The sequence below is a fragment of the Callithrix jacchus genome, chromosome 9 (genome assembly GCF_049354715.1).
Source record: "Callithrix jacchus isolate 240 chromosome 9, calJac240_pri, whole genome shotgun sequence".
Taxonomy (NCBI): domain Eukaryota; kingdom Metazoa; phylum Chordata; class Mammalia; order Primates; family Cebidae; genus Callithrix; species Callithrix jacchus.
Genome location: NC_133510.1, coordinates 64,758,204 through 64,771,221, shown reverse-complemented (window position 1 = coordinate 64,771,221; position 13,018 = coordinate 64,758,204). Strand labels below are relative to the sequence as shown.

General features: G+C 38.2%; 1 protein-coding gene and 1 pseudogene across 2 annotated transcripts in view; one reads left to right on the top strand and one right to left on the bottom strand.

Annotated features, from left to right (window-relative positions):
- The window catches only part of MUCL1 (mucin like 1), a 265,658-nt gene that overhangs the window by 188,026 nt on the left and 64,614 nt on the right, over window positions 1-13,018 (top strand). The gene's annotated exons all lie outside the window — the stretch shown is intronic.
- Window positions 9,449-10,301, bottom strand: LOC100399431 (non-selective voltage-gated ion channel VDAC1 pseudogene; annotated as a pseudogene).

The following is a 13,018-nucleotide window of genomic DNA, read 5'->3' as shown; positions in this document are numbered from 1 at the left end:
TGTTAAAAAAAACTGTTCTTTCCCTACTGCATTGGCACCTTTATTGAAAATCATTGACCTTATATAGGAGAGTTGATTTCTGAGCTGTCTATTCTATTCCATTGGTTTATATGTCTGACTTCATGCCAGTACTACACTGTTTTGATTACTGGAACTTCATAATAACTTTTGAGATCAGGTAGCATAAGTCCTTCAACTTTGTTCTTTTTTGATATTGTTTTGGCTATTTGGGGTCACAAGATAATCTTTTAAGCTTGTACAAATTCAGCCCTATTCCATTTGACTGAGAATGGACAAAGGGGAGGGATTGGTCAGACTCATACTGTTCCTAGCTCTATGGTCCTATCCTGAGAAGTGGGTTTGGGTGAAAATTAATGTCAAACAGAAAGAAAGAAAAATGACTGTTGATGAAAAGGAATCCAATAAATATATAATGCAAAAGAAAAACTAAAATACCTTGGTGCCTTGTGAGAGGTTGGGAGTAAAAGATTATTACCTTTTAGCTATATTTATAGAAGACTATAGAGGTGGAGATATTTTTCTGTAGAAACCCTCTTCTTAGTTTGAAGGAGAAGGTCCAGGATAGGTGCCAGTGATAATAATAGCATTCAATCTGGATTCATCTCCATGATGTGTCTTGATGACATTAACAACATCTTGTGAGTGAACACCTGCAATAAATCTAATGTAACTTTGTCTTCTGGCTCCTGTTTTGTGGGTTATATCTATTATAGAGGATTCCTTTTGAGAGTTAGCCTGTGGGAAATTTGTCTCATGGATGTGCAAGACTTTAACAACAGAGTCACAGCTCACTATGTAATTTTTAGCCTAGTTGAAAAAGTTTCCCAGATAAAATATTTGCTGTGCCTAACTTGTCATAGTTTCATGAGCCTATAAACCATGTTTTTGCGAATGGAAAGCAATAATTGGAAAACAGAAACTAATGCCAATGCTACAGACTTAGTTGTGACTCCTCAAAATTCATTGTTGAAGTCCTGTCATTCAATGTAATGGTGTTTAGAAATAGGACCTTTGGGAGGTAATTAGGTCTAGAGGAGGTCCTAGTATGAGGTCCTAGTATGGGATCCTTGTGATGGGATTAGGACCCTTGTAAAAATAGACAGCATAGAGCTTGCTTTCTCTCTCCATCATGTGAAGACACAGGAAAAACATGGCAGTCTACAAGCCAGGATAAGAGCCTTCACTAGACTCCACCATGCTGGCATCCTGATATTGAACTTCCAGCCTCCAGAATGATGAGAAAATAAATTTCTGTTGTTTAAATGATCCAGTCTATGGTATTTTGTTATGGTATCCTGAGGTGACTAAGACAGACAGTTCAGAGGTTACTTGGGGGTCATTCACACACAATGGATAACCATAACCTCTGCTAAGCATGCCTGTGGGAAGTTCTTTGGCACATTCAAACTAAAATGTAATTGGAGGTGATTATTACCCATATGACATTATCTTGGGAAAGACTGAATGAAACAGGGTATATCATGAGGCCCACAAGAAGCTTGTAATCCAAAATTACCTTGAACTTAGCACTTGATTCATACGCCAATCCATGATAGCATTTGGTATATGGACAAGGGCCACTTTGTAGGGAAGGCTGAGAAAATACTGTTGCAATTTTAGCTGATTTATTTTATAATTATCTTAGTTTAATTCATAATATAACTACTCTTTGTGTAATATTGGTGTCATTGGTAAGATTACTGATTTATATTATAATAATCTTAGTTCAACTTACAATACAACTATTTGGTGTAATACTCATGTTACTAGTAAAAATAACTTGACTGATTTGCTTAAATCTTATCTGCTGATACAAACAATTTAAGTTTTGGCAGTTATTCCTTTTTTTTTTTTTTTTGTCTTCTAAATGTTGCCAAAGATGCAGAAGGAGGAGATACAAACATAAATTTGTATTTCATTAGTTTATAAATATTCAAGTGCTAACAATTTAGTATTCAACAGAAATAATGTTATAAAATAATTAGCAAAAATTCAAACAATATGTTACACATTATAATAATTAGTACACAATAAAAAATTAAATATAGAGGTGAAGGAAAAGCATTTTCTGTCTCCTACGTTACAGTGTGCCTAGAAGTAAAGAACCTCACTTTTATGACCTTTAAAGGTGAGTGAAGATGGGAAATAGGCAAGTGTATTCCTGACCTGGAGACCCCTGATATCCTAAGTGGGGCTTCAATTTTAACCTAAGAGAGGCAAAGCTACACTAAATCGGAAAAAAAATTCAAGACCTCATTCGGATTTGAGCTTCAGTGATCAGAAGGTTTATTACCTTGGGAAGTCCTCATATCCTGTTATCACTCTGATGCCTCAAATTCCACATTTTAAAACTCTAGGTAAGAATACTGTTGAATGATTTTTGTAAGAATTAAATAAGGTGCTGTGTGTATACTTGATATAAAAATAAAGTGTTACACTAATATGTATGCTTATAATGACTCCCTAATATAATTTTTCATATGACTATTATTTCTTATTCTCACTGGCTGCATTATTTGCTGCAGAATCTGCCCTGGCACCCAGGGTGCTTCTGCATCTTCCCACTCACAAGACCTGTGGGTACAGGCATACTGTGTGCATTGCCAGAAAGGAGCAGTATGTCCTTGGCTTCAGCCATGGCTGCTGTTTGTTTACTTTGCCCAGCATTGGGATTCTGCTGGTTCTTGAGGCCCTGGCACACATTTGGGTAATTGTATCCTTCTGGGCGCTGGCAAGCTTCTCCTATTTACTGTGTCCTGTTAGGTCCTAGGTGAGATAGAGCTGAGCTTTCAGGTAGCTGGTTAAAGCAAGAAGCCAAAAATGAGAGTTAAGCCTTCACTCATTTACTGCAATGGTATAACAAGGAGGCTAACACTGGAGAAAAGGCGCAGTCCACCTGTTCCAATTTCCCCCCACTGAAGGGCACACTAGTCAAGGGTCAGGTGGATCAGCTCAGACATCTGGACTGTCTCACTGTAGCTCAAAAGGCTCCTATAGGTTTATGGCTTCTGAGGTGGGAGGGGTGGAGAATAGGGGGAATGAAGCTTAGAATGGAAAAATAATGGGAACAGAGTTCGAGTGGGGAAAAGTTTGTTAAGATTTTCCCCTTCTCCCCCTATAAGGAGGTCTTAGCAGAAGTGCCTGAAGAGGACCTCCGCCCAGGGTCTCAGATAAAGAGACTTAAAAATTTGGGCATTAGTCAAAGCTGTAAATATGTGACAGAGCATGGCCAGTCTGCACCCCTCTTCAGGGACCGCAGAGTGCCGGTCGTGCACCAAGTTTGGTGTGGGGATGGCAGTGTTCTCCCGTGAAATCTGCCAGGTGAAACCATTGTAATGGCCTGTGATCAGGCCTGGAAAATCACACATAGGTCTTTAAGTAGGGGATGGACTCCTCTTGTCCCAGCTTTTGTAAATCTGGATTATAAGCCATTCTGCTAAGTGTTTCAAAATTGTTTCTTCCACTTTTTTCTACCTAGAGCCTTTAATAAAAAATGTATAATTCAGTTGCTAACTCTGTGGTCCTCCCAGTACTCGGATGACTTAACATTTGTTCTTTGTCTTTGGCACAGTGTCTGTCTGTATGTGGTGAGGAAGGCTTTCTACTGCTTTTCCTCCTCAGTTCTTGTCCATGCCAGTCTCTTCTTTCTGAATTCTTTTTACCACAAAAATCCATACAATGTTTAAATTTTACATTACAAAATACATAGAGTAGATTTTACTTTTCTGTTAGTCTTTGGTCACATTTTTGGGTAGATTTGTGCATAGATTATGTAACCATCACAACAATGAGGACATAGAACAGTTCTGTCAACCCCCAAACTCCTTTGTGTGTCCTCTTTAGTGACAGCCTTACCCCACTCATTATTCCTGGAAACCACTGATGTCTTTCTTGTCCCTGTAGTTTTTTCTCTTTTTTTTGAGAATGTCAAATCAATGGAATCATACAGTATGTAATCTTTGAGACTGGCTTCTTTTTTTTGTATTGCAATTTAGGTTTTGGGGTACATGTGCAGAACATGCAAGATAGTTGCATAGGTACACACGTGGCAGTGTGTTTTGCTGCCTTCCTCCCCTTCACCCACATTTGGCATTTCACCCCAGGCTATCCCTCCCCAGCTCCCCCGCCCCCGCTGTCCCTCCCCTATTCCCCCCAATAGACCCCAGTGTGTAGTACTCCCTTCCCTGTGTCCATGTGTTCTCATTTGTCATTACTCGCCTATGAGTGAGAATATGCGGTATTTCATTTTCTGTTCTTGTGTCAGTTTGCTGAGAATGATGTGCTCCAGATTCATCCATGTCCCTACAAAGGACATAAACTCATCATTTTTGATTGCTGCATAATATTCCATGGTGTATATGTACCACATTTTCCCAGTCCAGTCTATCATCGATGAGCATTTGAATTGGTTCCAGGTCTTTGCTATTGTAAACCATGTTGCAATGAACATTTGTGTGCATGTGTCCTTATAGTAGAACAATTTATAGTCCTTTAGATATATACCCAGTAATGGGATTGCTGGGTCAAATGGAATTTCTATTTCTAAGGCCTTGAGGAATCACCACACTGTCTTCCACAATGGTTGAACTAATTTACACTCCTACCAACAGTGTAAAAGTGTTCCTATTTCTCCACATCCTCTCCCGCATCTGTTGTCACCAGATTTTTTAATGATCGCCATTCTAACTGGCGTGAGATGGTATCTGAATGTGGTTTTGATTTGCATCTCTCTAATGACCAGTGTTGATGAGGAATTTTTCATATGTTTGTTGGCCTCATGTATGTCTTCTTTTGTAAAGTGTCTGTTCATATCCTTTGCCCACTTTTGAATAGGCTTGTTTGTTTTTTTCCTGTAAATCTGTTTGAGTTCTTTGTAAATTCTGGATATCAGCCCTTTGTCAGATGGGTAAACTGTAAAAATGTTTTCCCATCCTATTGGTTGCCTATTCACTCTAGTGACTGTTTCTTTTGCATTGCAGAAGCTGTGGAGTTTGATTAGGTCCCATTTGTCTATTTTGGCTTTCGTTGCCAATCCTTTGGTGTTTTGGTCATGAAGTCCTTGCCTACTCCTATGTCCTGAATGGTTTTGCCTAGATTTTCTTCTAGGGTTTTTATGGTGCCAGGTCTTACGTTTAAGTCTTTAATCCATCTGGAGTGAATTTTAGTGTAAGGTGTCAGGAAGGGGTCCAGTTTCTGCTTTCTGCACATGGCTAGCCAGTTTTCCCAACACCATTTATTAAACAGGGAATCTTTTCCCCATTGCTTGTTTTTGTCAGGTTTATCAAAGATTGTATGGTTGTAGATATGTTGTGTTGCCTCTGATGCCTCTGTTCTGTTCCATTGGTCTGTATCTCTGTTTTGGTACCAGTACCATGCTGTTTTGATTACTGTAGCATTGTAGTATACTTTGAAGTCTGGTAGTGTGATGCCTCCTGCTGTGTTCTTTTTGCTCAGAATTGACTTGGCTATGCAGGCTCTCTTTTGGTTCCATATGAAGTTCAAGGTGGTTTTTTCCAGTTCTGTGAAGAAAGTCAATGGTAGCTTGATGGGGATAGCGTTGATTCTGTAAATTACTTTGTTCAGTATAGCCATTTTCACGATATTGATTCTTCCTAACCATGAACATGGAATGTTTCTCCATCTGTTTGTGTCCTCTCTTATTTCGTTGAGCAGTGGTTTGTAGTTTTCCTTGAAGAGGTCCCTTACATTTTTTGTAAGTTGTGTTCCTAGGTATTTTATTCTTTTTGTAGCAATTGTGAATGGCAATTCGTTCTTGATTTGGCTCTCCTTAAGTCTGTTATTGGTGTATCGGAATGCTTGTGATTTTTGCACATTAATTTTATATCCTGAGACTTTGCTGAAGTTGCTTATGAGTTTCAGGAGTTTTTGGGCTGAGACGATGGGGTCTTCTAGGTATACTATCATGTCGTCTGCAAATAGAGACAATTTGGCTTCCACCTTTCCTATTTGAATACCCTTTATTTCTTCTTCTTGCCTGATTGCTCTGGCTAGAACTTCCAGTACTATATTGATTAGGAGTGGTGACAGAGGGCATCCTTGTCTAGTGCCAGATTTCAAAGGGAATGCTTCCCATTTTTTGCCCATTCAGTATGATATTGGCTGTTGGTTTGTTGTAAATAGCTTTTATTACTTTGAGATACGTTCTGTCAATACCGAGTTTATTGAGGGTTTTTAGCATAAAGGGCTGTTGAATTTTGTCAAATGCCTTCTTTGCGTCAATTGAGATAATCATGTGGTTTTTGTTTTTGGTTCTGAGCCCTGACTCCCCGAGACTGGCTTCTTTCACTCAACATAATGTCTTTGAGATTCATCCAAGTTGTTGAGTGTATCAATAGTTCTTTTGTACTGCTGAGTAATATTCCGTCATGTGGACATAAACAGTTTATTTATCCATTTACCCACTGGAGGATATTGGGTTATTTCCAGCTTTTAATGGTCACAAATAAAGCTGCTGTGAAAATTTGTGTACAGGTTTTTGTGTGAACGTAAGTTTTCATTTCTCTCAGATGAATAACTGGAAGTGGAATTGATGGGTTGTACAGTGAATGTATGCAAAACTTTATAAGAACCTGTTACATTGAAAAATACATCTTTTAATAAAAATATTACCATGTAATTTTCACTGTATTGGAAAAATAATGAAATTAAAGGAAGCATTTCACAATTGTATTAAAACAAACAATTGCACAACCCTAATACTATCAATGGTTGTGAATTATGAAATTCGAGACTGCTCGTCATCTTCTGAATAGCTTTTCTGTATTTGTGACAAATATAAATCCAACCCTAAAATAGGTTGGAATATAGTTTCCTGACTATCCTTGCAGCCAAGGCTCAGGCTTGTATACTAAACTCTGCCAATCTGGCCAATCTCCCCAGGATTTCATTTTGGATGTGAACGGCATGTGATAACAGGCTTTACAGGGAGCTTCCGTTTCCTGGACTTAAACTGGTTTCAAAAGCAGCCAACTTTCAAGGCTACAGTGGTTGCAAGATTGAATTCTGATTCAGAAGTGCATTTTGCTAACATCATTCACTATTATTTATAAAATCTTGGAATTTAGTGCTTGGCAGCACCAGTAGATGTTGTGGTTGTTTTCTCAGCCGACCCATCCTGTCAGAGTTGTTAGCATTGTTCTTGTAAGTGCAGGCTTGATCTGTTTCTCCAGAACCCCAAGGACTTTGTGAGCTTCCTTATAGTCTGCTTTTCTTTAAATCACTTTTCTTTTTCAACTATTCTTAAATGAGGTTTCTTTTCATTAGAAGCTCTTTACTATTTTCTTCTTTATATGCACAGGCTACTTTGTGTATTCTTTTGCTAATTCATGCTCTCTTTTATGGTTTAAAAATTATCTTAATTGATTATAAAATATTCCATAGTTTGAATCCCAAGGAGCAGTAAAGATACTGACAAATTTAAGAAATAGCATGAAGGGGTTTAACTCCATGGGCCATGTAGTGAGGGTTCTCTGGACTTGAAGATGCTCCACAGGGGCTTAACTGAAAGGAGGCTCACCATGTCATTTTCTTGTTCTTACTTCTATTTCTTAATGTTCCCGATATGAAATTGTATGCTTCCAGCTAAGAGCAGTGGGACCTTGGGACTAAGGCCTCAGGTACCTTGGGGAGCCATCTTGTCCACAGAATTTGTGCCTGCTTTCATACTCTCTCACTCACCTTCCCTCATTGTTGGAGCCAACAAACAGGGCAGCAGTGATGTCAGAAGAATTTTGCATTGGCCTAGGTGCCTGGCAACACTTAGCAGCCTGTAAGAAACATACCCGGAGCTGTGTAATATTGGCAAAAATGTCGGTTGAGACATATGGTCAGGTTAGTAAAGGAAAACAGCCTGGAGATCTCCTATGAGGTCCATTTTTGTCTCTGCTAAAAGGGTTCCTTGACTATCCTCATTGCTCTGTGTTGCTTCAGTGCTTTGTTCAGCTTTCACTGCATTTCATCAGGCTTTTATGTAATTTTATTTTTACAGCAATAGAGGTTTTGATTTGCTGCCTTTCTGAAGGCTCACAAGGCTTACTCTCCTGAAATACTGTAAATTCTATAAAATATTAATTTTGTAATTACATCTCAACTTGGAAAATCACTCTATTTCTTGGTAAGATGAAACAAAAAATTAAATAAGATTTAATAAAATTAATCGGTCATTCAATTCAACAAAATTTTTCATTCATTCATTATGCCATGCAGTGTCTGGGAGACTTTTTTACTCATTTAGAGAGAATCTATTTTCCTGTGTTGCATAACAAACTCATTTGGGCACCTGAGGCTGTTATTCAGTGTTTATTTGTTTCTCTCATATGTCACTTTTAAGTTCACAGTCAAAATCTGGAAATTGATTTTTTGTAGTCTCCTTCCCTCATTTCCTTTTTCACCTTTTGCTTTTTGTCAAGATCCCTGTGTCCATCCTTTACCCCATCTTTTCAGACAAAGCTATGGTCATCGGTTCAGCTCTTGGTTTTTATTCTGACATGACTTCCTGAATCTGTTTCTGTGGCTTGGCTTCACTCAGTTCTGGCTCTCCTCTGGGGTGGTGATTGTAGATACTTCTTTTGTTAATGGCTTCCATATTTTATTGAAATTTTTAAAAAGTGATGTTAAATACAGCATTTGAAGGGGAGGATCTAATTCCACACAAAATGGAAGATCTAAAATGTTCCCATTAAACTGCTAAAAAACAAATTGAGTGGTGAGAATACAACAGAAGTCCAATTTCGATTCTGAGTTTTGTCACCATGTGATTACAATCACACAGACTCTTCCAAGTTTGTGACTGGAGCTCCTGGAAGCTATTTCATACTCTGGTATGAGGGCAAAAAAACCCACAACACAAGAAGGAATAAGTCCTGAATTATTGGCTTCATCACATCTACCCTCTCCACCCAAAAAGGCACAAAAGAAACATTGACCACACCCTGCAGACCTTTTGGTGTATAAGAGGTGACAATGAACTGGGGTGTCTAAAAAGTCCCATTCAGGTGAGTTTGTATACATCATTAAGCAGCGAGCTTCTCATCAATTAGGGTTAGGAAACCAACGTTTGATTCTCAGAAAATCACAATTTCATTCATTTACTCAATATGAATTTACAAAGTGTCTACATATTATCAGCTTCCACTTGCAGCCATTTCTAGATAAAAAAGAAACCTGGCATCAAAGAAAGGAGTCACCAAATTTCCTCCAAGTCTACCACTGAAAGGACCTTTTTTGGAAATGGGTTTCTTTTGTACCTCTGAAAGGGTAACATCTTAAAGCTGAATCACATTTAAACTGGAGGTCTAAGATATGTAGCAAAACTTGCATCAGACATATGACATTAAAAGATATACTAAATTCTGAAGGTAGCTATGCTGCAAAATAGTTTGAGATTAAACAATTGTACGGTTTTCATTTATGCTTGAAATTCCAGTCCTAGACCAAGCTTGTGGCCACAAGCATTGATGTTCTTGCCATTCAGAAGAGCCGACAGTGTCATTTTGATACCTAGCTTTAGGGTCTGAGTGTATCCTAAACCTATCAGGCTGGAGTTGTTCACTTTAGCTGAGAAGCAGGCTTCAGGGTCAATCGGATACTTGGCTGCTATTCTAAAGCATGTGTTACTGTTTCTGCTGTCCAGGTGAGATTGACAGTGGTCTCCAACTTCTTGTTCACCTTCTGGTAAACGGAGCCACCAAATCTGTCCCGTCATTCACATTAGGGTGAAGCATGACTTCATCAGTCTTGTAGCCAAATGCAAAGTTGCTCTGGGTTACTCGGAACTTTGCAGTCTCAAAATTCATCTGGTAGCTGGCCAGCCAGCCCTCAGGCACCAGAGAATCCTGGATGGAAGGCCCAGCAATGTTGAAATCCATGTCACAGCCAAGGTTAATGTGCTCCTGCTTGTACCCTGTCTTGATTTTAGCACTTTTTTCCGTGTTAGGTGAGAAGGATGAATTGAAGGCCAACTTCAGTGCGTGTGCAAGCTGATCTTCCACAGCAATCTCTGTGCCTACTGTCTTGTCAGTGTTCCATTTCCCCCTACACGTCAGGCTGTACTCAGTTCATCTGTACTTGGTTTCCAGACCGCGTCTCACTTTGGTGATCTCAGTGTTGGCTGTGCCTGAGCTTGTGAATTCCAATCCATTCTCAGATTTTGTTTTCAAATCAAGCTTTATTAAGCCAAATCCATAAATGGTGAAGACATCTTTGGCAGATTTGCCAAGATCGGCATATGTGGGTGGCACAGGCATCTTCTGCTCAGAGGCAATAGGGCTCCATGGCGGCTACCAATTGTACATACTTCTATTATTCAGAGTGGAACATCTAAGGATACATTTCCTTTTTCTAATCTGTATTAGAACATACATGTATATTCATTCATGGGGTAAGCTCAAAATATTAATAATATATCAAACTACCTCATCCCTACCATGATGGGTATAGAGGGGAAAAGCAGTAAGTTAATGAACCAAGAAGACAGAAAACTTTTTAAATGATTACATTCTCAAACTATAATGCTGCATAGGCCACCTATTGCGATGATTATCTCCATATAGATTCAATGATAGTATACAGAATAACTGATATTGATATTTTTCAATTAATTTTCTGACTTGAAATTGTGTTTTGTTTTTTATGTATTCTCGTTTGTAAAAATCTTTCTGTTACTGTGAAATGTGTCTCACACAAAGGAAAGTGTAGAGTATAAATTTATAGCTCAGTGTATCTGTGGTGTTCAGACTGATCATTAAATGGAAGAGTGCCAGCACACCAAACACCTCACTGACATTGTTTTATGTTTTTGTACATGGATATTCATATTAATAGCAGTTTTTTTCATAATTGCCAAAACTTGGACACAACCAAGATGTTCTTTAGTAAGTAGATAAACTGCGGCACATCTAAGCAGTGGAACACTATTCAGTGCTACAAAAAGAAATGCTCTATTAAGCCATGATAAGATGTGGAGGAAGGGTCCATGTTCAGGTTTGTTATATATGTAAATTACATATCATGAGGGTTTGGTGTACAGATTATTTCATTACCCAGGTAATGAGCATAATACTCAATAGGTAGCTTTTCAATCCTCACCCTCCTCCAACCCTTCACCCTCAAGTAGGCCCCAGTGTCTATTGTTCCCTTCTGTGTGTCCATGTGTACTCAATGTTTAGTTCCCACTTGTAAATGAGAACATGTGATATTTGGTTTTTTATTCCTGTGTTAGTTTGCTTAGGATAATTCCCTCCAGCTCCATCCATGGTCTGGCAAAGGACATGATCTCATTTTTTAAATGGCTGCATATTATTCCCTGGTATATATGTACCACATTTTCTTTATCCACTCTACCACTGATGGGCATTTAGGTTGATTCCATGTCTTTGCTATTGTGAATAAGGTTGTGATAAATGAACATGTGCATATGTTTTTATGGCAGAAGAATTTATATTCCTTTGGGCATATGCCCAATAATAGGATTGCTGGGTCAAATGGTAATTCTGTTTTAAGTTCTTTGAGGGATTACACACTGTTTTCCACAGTGGTTGAAAACACCAGCACTGTATAAGTGTTTCCTTTTCTCTGCAACCTCACCAGTGTCTGTCACGTTTAGACTTTTTAACATTAGCCATTTTTACTTGTGTGATATAGTATCTCATTGTGGTTTTGATTTGCATTTCTCTGATGATTAGTGATGTTTTCACATGCTTATTAGTCACTTGTATGTCTTCTTTTAAAAAGTGTTTGTTTATGTCATTTGCCCATTTTTAAATGGGGTTATTTTTCGCTTGTAAGTTTAACTTCCTTATAAGTTCTGGATATTGAACCTTTGTTGGATGCTTAGTTTGAACGTATTTTCTCTCATTCTGTAGGTTGTTTGTTTACTCAGTTGATAGCTCCTTTTGCTGTACAGAAGGTTTTAGATTTAATTAGATCCAACTTGTCAGTTTTTGTTTTTGTTGCAATTGTTTTTGGTGTCTACGTTGTGAAACCTTTGCCAGAGCTGATGTCCACAATGGTATTTCCTAGATTGTCTTCTGAGGTTTTTATAGTTTTGGTTGTATATGTAAGTCTTTAATCAATCTTGAGTTGCTTTTTGTATGTGATGTAAGGTAGGGGATCAGTTTTGATCTTCTGCTTATGGCTATCCAGTTATCCCAGCACAATTTATTGAATGAGGAGTCCTTTATCCATTGCTTGTTTTTGTCAGCTTTGTCAAAGATCAGATGGTTGTAGGTGTATAGCGTTATTTCTGGGTTCTTTATTCTGGTCCATTGGTCTATGTGTCTGTTTTTGTGCCAATACTAGGCTGTTCTGGTTACTGTAGCCCTGTAGTATCACTTGAAGTCTGGTAGCATGATGCCTCCTGCTTTGCTCTTTTTGCTTAGGATTGCTTTGGCTATTTGGACTCCTTTTTTTTTGTTCTATATGAATTTTAAACTAGTATTTTCTAGTTCTATGAAAATGTCATTGGTAGTTTGATAGGAATAGTATTGAATCTGTAAATTGCTTTGGGCAGTATGGCCACTGTAATGATATTGATTCTTCCTATCCGTGAGCATGAAATTTTTTTTTATTTGTTTGTGTCATCTCTGATTTCTCTGAGCAGCATTTTGCAATTCTCCTTGCAGAGATCTTTCACCCTCCTGGTTAGCTGTATTCTTAGGTATCATATTCTTTTTGTGGCAATTGCAAATGGGATTGTGTTCCTGATTTGGCTGTTAGCTTAGATGTCGCTGATGTATAGGAATCCTACTGATTTTTATACATTGATTTTGTATCCTGAAACTGTGCTGAAGTTGTTTATAAGATCAAGGAGCTTTTGGGCAGAAACTATGGGATTTTTCCAGATAAAAAATCATTTCTTCTGCAAAAAGGGCAAATTTGACTTTCTATCTTCCTATATGCATGCCTTTTCTTTCTTTCTCTTGCCTGATTATTCTTGCCAGGACTTCCAATACTATGTTTAATGTGAGTGGTCAAAGAG